Genomic DNA, 6,690 nt, shown 5'->3' with positions numbered 1-6,690 from the left:
ATTAATTTATGGAAACAATAGGGTTTGGACTAAAACCAGTTCTATCTGGGCTATAAGAGTTAAATGTTGTCTTACATTTTTATTTATAAATATCTTCAAAGCATTTTCATTTAATTGGAGTTAAGTCTTCCTTGTTGATTGGCATTGTATTTTGGGAGTAAAGAAATTTTAAACAGCTAAAGTAAATGGATTTTAGAGAGGCTACTTGTACAGTCACGAAGTAAATCTAATGAATCTTTTGGCCCTGTATTTAGGGTTGCTCGGGTGGACTAGTAAAATGGGCCTGTTTAGTAAAAGTAGATGGAGTCTGAGAGAAGTTGACTATGACCAGAGAAAAGATTACCAATTGGAGACATAAAAGGGTGTTATAACTGCTTTGACAAGTGATTATGACTTGTAGAGGAAGGAGAAAAAAGTCAAAGAGTTATTATTTAAGAAACATTACCAGGCGTGGTGGCTCACGACTGTAATCCCAGCACTTTGGGAGGCCGAGGCTGGTGGATAACCTGAGGTCAGGAGTTCAAGACCAGCCTGGCCAACACGGCGAAACCCCGTCTCTACTAAAAATACAAAAAATTAGCCGGGCGTGGTGGTGGGTGCCTGTAATCCCAGGTACTCGGGAGGCTGAGGCAGGAGAATCACTTGAACCCGGGAGGCAGAGGCTGCAGTGAGCCGAGATCGCGCCACTGCACTCCAGCCTGGGCGACAAGAGCAAGACTCTGTTTTAACAACAACAAAAAAGAAACAGTACCATTCTAGAAAAGAACTCTCTCTTTAGCATACATGGATGGTTATGGCAATATAAATTAACACCTAAATAATTTGTCATTCAACAAAATCTTAGCACTGTGTGTCTTGAGGATATTTTAAAGTTAATTATGACCCTGGGCTGCAGAGTGGGAGATTGGAAGAAGGAAATGCAGGAGTTGTTAACAGTTGAAGCTGTGGAAATAAACAGTCAACCGAAGCCAGAGGAAAGGAAGGAAAAAATAAAACCTTGAGGATACCAACATTTTTTATGGCCCTGTAAAAAAGGAGCAGCCCATGAAAAGTGCAAACGAAGGGAAGTTCAGAAATCAGGTAGAGAGACTCATATTGAAGACAGGGGAGGAGAGTTTCAAAAAGGAGGAGTTAGTAGTATCACGTGCTGTAGAAAGGCCACACGACAGTAGGACTGAAGTGGCCACTAGATTTGGCCTTCAGCACTTACTAGAGTCTAGTGGAGACAGGAGTACCTTGTACAAGTGGCTCATTTGCCGGCACCAGAGGCCAGAACAAGGCACTTTCACACGGTCTGCATTGGACTAGATTGGGAAGTAGGCCCTACATTAGGGGACGAACCTGGTGAGTGCCCGGGTATTTTCAGCTATTATTGGGGATAGGGGACCTGCGGGTGGCCAGAGGTACTGCTAAGCCAGAGCTCAGGAGATGCACCTAGGGCCCCAGTAGTAGGTCTCCGATAAGAATCAGGGGAATGAATATATAAATGAATGAATATATGAATGCATGTGGGGGTGTGGTCTAGCGATTGCTTTATGAGCGTGACAAGGATAGGAAGAGGATGGTGAAGGCATACAGTAGTACCTGCCTGTGGAAGAAGCTGCCCGTTGACTCAGAGAGGTGCCAGGGAGATTGGTGTTTTCAAGGCTGTCAGGTTCCCCAGTTGGGAGAAGGGTGGGAAGGGCTTAAGGATTTAGAGATTGGTTTAGGGGAGAACACACAGGAAGCGAAACAGCAGGAAACGCCGGGAGACAGCAGCAGCAGGACGGGATTGAGGAAGGGTAAGAGCGCGAAACGGGGTAAGAATGCAAGAAAGGAATGGACAGATGTATGCTTTACAAGGCACTTCCACGGCGAGTGACTCATTCATGCTTAGGACAACCCAGGGAGAGAGATAGGTATATATTGCATTGCCAGCCTTTGGAATGCGGGATGCGGTCCAGATAAGGCCATCGCAGCTCAGAGAGGCTGTTCAGCCGCTGTTCGATTCCTCTGGTGACAAGGAACACTCTACTTTTGGAAGTAGCACTTCTATTAGAGAAGTTAAAAAAAAAAAAAAAGAGAGAGAGAGAGATAAGAAGAAAGATGTGGGCCCCTTGAGGGGAAAGATTTGTGAACGACAGACATTTTAGATAATTCATGGAATTGCAGAGCCAGAACGTGTCAGGCAGATCTTTTCATCTGTAAAACGAAGGGGGCAGACGATCTTCCTTTTCTCTTGTCTAATAGCCTGTGAAATCATCTAGGCAACCACCTCCCAATTTTACAGAATAAAAAACGAGGCCCGCGGGATATGTCTTCGCTCAAAGTAACAGAACGCCCGAGTGGAGGGACAGGCCCGGAGCCGACTCCGCCCCGTCCACAGGGCCTCTCGCCGCTCCGACACCTTCCCAGAAAGATAAAGAACAGCGGGAGGCGGCAGGCCCGGCGGCCTAGCTGCGAGCGCCCTGGGGTTCGAGGCCGCTTCCCGGCAGCAGTGGGAGGAACGCCCCGAGGGGAGGGTAGGAGAGGGGCGGGGAGGAGTTGAGACGGGAGGGGAAGAGTTCGGGCCTCCTTTCCCACACTTCGTTAGGACGCCGGCTGGGGCGGGCCTGCAGCCGGCAGAGGGCGCGGGGCGGTTCCTCGCTCGGCGGGCCCGGCAGGCCCGGCGGGCTGGGGGCGCGCTGTCCCGGGCGCACTGTCGGAGCTCGCGGGCACCGGGTCGCGGCGGCCCGGGCGGCCGGAGCCGGCAGGGGAAGTGCGGCGGGCGGGCAGGCGGGCGGCCGGGAACGGGCGGGGCGGGGCGGGGCGGGGCGCGAAGGGGGCGGTGCCGCGAGCGGGGGGCGGCGGCGGCGGCGGCGGCGGCGGCCGAGGAGGAGAACATGGCGGCCGCGGAGAGCGGCTGAAATGCCTGTTCTTCAGGCCGGGCGAGCGGGAGTCTGACGCGATTTGCTGAGCTCTGTCCTCCGACGGCTGCCCCGCGGCCTTGAGGGCCTCCGCCGCCTGTTCGCTGCTGCTCGCTCGAGCGGAGCCTGCGTCAGGTTCCTTCTGCATCCCCCTGCGGGGGGACCCTTGCTCCGGAGGAGGGGGCCGGAGAGCCGCGGCGGCGGCGGCGGGCGCCTGGGCCCAGGGGGCCGGGCGCCGGGCCCGAGGAGCGGCGGAGGCCGCGGCGGCGCGGCCGTCACGGTCGCGGACGAGTGCGCCGCCGGTGAGCGCGGCCCAGAGGCGGCAGCGGCAGGTGAGTGGCGGGCGGCGGGTGCGGAGCCTCCCGGTGGGTGCAGCTGTCACGAGCCGCGCGGCCGCGGAGGCCCTAGGGGGCGGGGAGCAGCTGGCGCCCCTCCGCCCCCTGCTCTCCTTTCTCCCGCTCCATCCTCCTCCCACTTCCCCGAGTTCCCCTCGCGTCCCGGCGCGGCTGGAGGGGGCGGAGGTCGCAGCTGTCACGGGCACCAGCTGGGGGCTGCTCCTCGCCGAGGGAAATCGCTGCAGCAGAGACTTCTCTCCGCCTCTTTTCCAGTTGCCCTAGTTAGCGCGGAGAGGGCGAGCATCCGCGGAGGGGGCGCGAGCTGCGCGGCCGCCTGCCCGGCGTGGGGAGCGGGCGCCCCGGGCCGCCGCCGAGAGGGGGAGCCGGAAGTCGGCGCGGGCGCCCCTCGGCCCCGACGACGCCGTGACCTTGGCCAGCCCGCTCACCTCTCGGAATCTCGCCTGCCCGGACCGCGAAATGGGGGCGACCGCGGCGTCCCTCTCCGTCGGCGCAGCCCTCGACGGCGCTTGGGTTTGACCCCGGCGCGCTTGCTCGCCCCTTCTCCCGAGAAGGGGTTTCGGAGGTAGACATGGGATGGATACTGGACATGTTCCTGTCGCGGCCCGGGTTTGGTCCCCTTCCTGGGATTCAGCCGAAAGGGCCGAGGAAGGGAAGCAAACATGTTGACGAGGCGATTGGGAGGTGGGGTTGGTTAGTGGACAGTGACAGAATTCGGGCCGCTCTCTAGTCCCTTGGAAAAGACCTGAAGAAATCGGACACCAGGGTTTCCAGTCCTTACTACCCAGCTGTGGTGGCTGCTTTTTTATTTTATTTAAAAGCAGTTACCCCCATGGGTAGACACTGCCCAGTCTGACGACGTTAGAGGGAGACGGAGGGGTTGACAATACAGCCTGTGTGTGTGTGACAAGGACAGGCCACGGTGTTGTGGCCGGAGAGTTTCGTGGGGAGGAAAACTTTAAGCTGGAGGATCTGTTAGCCTCTCATGCTTGGTCCTCCTCGTTTCTTGTAGAGGTGTTGAACAGGCAGGTGTCCTTGTGGAGAAGGTGACATTTTTTCTTCGGAGACGGTGAGTTTTTCATGTCTAGTGTGATGTTGGTGAGTGAAGGGTTCTTGAGTGAATTGCAGTCCCAGCACCCTCTGTGGATGCCAAGAGGAATCTCTGTGGCGATGATTTGTGAGGGCTGGTGCTTACGTTTCAGTGATTAAGAAATCAAGTGTCTGCTTAAAACATTACTGCCGTGAAGCATAGATTATATGATACAGTTGAGGGATGGATCTCAAGGGTTAAATTTGTTTGAGGTTTGTCTCCTCTTCTGGAATTGGTTGGAGGCTAGTCTCAAAAAAAAAAAAAAAAAAAGGCGAACAAAACAACAACAATAACAAGGGAAGTTGGCCAGAGGGGCCTCAGCTTGTTTCACAGAAGCTATGATGTTGTAGGAAGGGGGTCGGATTTCTTCATGTTGAGAATAATGTGAAAAGAAAGTATTTGCTTAGGTCTCTTGGCTCTTCAACTAGAAATAGTTTTGGGTTAAAGGTAGCAGTGGGGTTTGATTCAGCTTAACAAATAGGCATTCCTTCAACTATTTGCCATAAATTAGATAAAATGGAAGAGTTTCTGTTTTATCTCCTGTACTTTGTGGAAAGGTCTAATTTGGCTTTGTGAACGAATGTCCGAAATGTTTTCTATTGCTTCTTCAGACTCTATGCTTTGGGAACAGTGGGTCACAGAGAAGGTCTGAGTTGGGAATATATGGTTTAGAGAGAAAGTAGAGGACTGCTGCTTATAAGAACAAGTGTTTAGTTTGATTTTTGTAGATATTTTCTACTGGTTATTTAACCACATTAAGGTTTGCTTTATAAGGTGCAAAACGTGAATTTTACATAGCTTATACTTGATTTCTTCCTTATTTCTCTCAGAAAACCTGTAGGATTGTGCCTATTAAATTGCTTTTTGTGTGGTTTAAACCAAGGGAGTATTTTAGATCTGCAGTGGTTTTATTGGAAAAAAAAAAAAGTTCTTGATGGAGCTAATGGTGATTGTTTCACTTAAACCAGGATTATATAGACAATGCTTTTTCCTCCCTTTTTCTGCGAACATTTGTTTTTGTTTCTCCCTCAATTCCAGGGTTTCATTTCTAGAAATCTGGGCTGGAAACAGAAGCAGCAGTTTGTATAATCCCAAGAACTTGCTTATGCCAGGAAGCTGTATGGGTAGCATGAAGTGGGTGTGATGTAAAGACACTGCTACTACTTAAGACATTTAACTGTTGAGGGAGTCTAAGGTCAAACTTTAATTTTTGTTGAATTTCCTGTTTTCTACTTATGTGTTAATCTTTTGGTGGGCAGAAGATTGGGTTGCTATGGTGCTAACTGGTGTATATTGTGAAAGTGCTGGCAACATTTCATGCTTTTACTCTATAGGGAAGGGTGGTAAACAAGCCTAAATAATTTAAAGATGTTGTTCTCGGAATGGAATGTTCTGTGCATGTCCTCTTGATCCTGCTAATCCAGTGAGCGGTCTTCACTAGGACTAAATGTTGAGTAAGTGATGAGGGTGGTATAGAGGTGCTGAAAGGTGGAGTGGTGGAGAGAGGGTGTTGGGCATTTTCTTGAAATTCTTTTCCCTTATTCTGTATAGAAAATCTGTATACCAGACTGTGATTTATAATTGTTTTTCAAGGACGTTTTGGTTCTCCCTGCTTGGTTGTCATCAATTTCATATACCTTCTCTTAGATACTACCTCTGTTCCATACTTTAGTTTGTCTTTTTTGCTGCATCTCCCAAGGACTCCACATTGTTTGAATGTTATGTTGCGTATCTTATGGAGTTGGTTGGCCTTAAGCCATGTGGCTTAACATAGTTTTCATTTTAGGGCAGATGTGGGAGGTCAATACAGGCGCACAACACGGAGTAGAATCTAAGTCATGGAGCATAGGAGATCCCCGGGACGCTCGTGATTGTTTTGGCATTGGTTTTTGCCTTTTAAATATGATTATAACAGAAATTCTCAGAGGACCATCAGCTGCTTTCCTGGCAGAGGTCCAAAAATGTTTTGGAGGGTTCCATTTTGCATTACTTGCAAATATTGGATGCTGTGGTGGGTGTGGGCTCGGGTGAAATCCATGTGTTTCAGGAGGTGGATGTCAGAACGCTGTATCTGATCTGGGCTGCAGAACCGTATAAATTACTCCCTATCTTAGATTAACTTTCCTACCCATTTGGGAAGACTAGACTGTAGGAAAGGACTTTTTAAAATTGCTTCTTTTCCAGATTAGCAGTAATTTAGCCGTTGGTGATTGGCAACTAAGGATAGGCCTCGTGTTCTATTCTTAACATTGAAGATGAGGTCTAGTCATTTAAAACCTTCCCTTTTCTCTTCTTTATATTTTAGTTAGACCTTGTGCCTTTCAACATTTGGTGTCAGAGGTCATAAAATGGCCTAGTGGCA

General features: G+C 50.6%; 1 protein-coding gene across 8 annotated transcripts in view; it reads left to right on the top strand.

The window, feature by feature from the left end:
* The first annotated feature begins 1,324 nt into the window (after positions 1-1,324).
* Positions 1,325-6,690, top strand: part of NCOA1 (nuclear receptor coactivator 1) — a 279,034-nt gene continuing 273,668 nt past the window's right edge. For 5 of the 8 annotated variants that reach the window (XM_024242465.3, XM_024242456.3, XM_054548294.2 and 2 more), the window contains exon 1: positions 3,094-3,217. The gene's annotated coding sequence lies outside the window, so the exon portion shown is untranslated. Of the gene's footprint in view, positions 1,345-3,093; positions 3,218-6,690 lie in introns of those variants that run through there. The other 3 variants (XM_063713752.1, XM_024242464.3, XM_054548296.2) reach the window with 3 other exon arrangements.

This window comes from Pongo abelii, chromosome 12 (assembly GCF_028885655.2).
Source record: "Pongo abelii isolate AG06213 chromosome 12, NHGRI_mPonAbe1-v2.0_pri, whole genome shotgun sequence".
NCBI classification, from domain to species: Eukaryota; Metazoa; Chordata; class Mammalia; order Primates; family Hominidae; genus Pongo; species Pongo abelii.
Note: the sequence above shows the minus strand (reverse complement) of the source record. Positions and strands in the feature narration are given on the sequence as shown.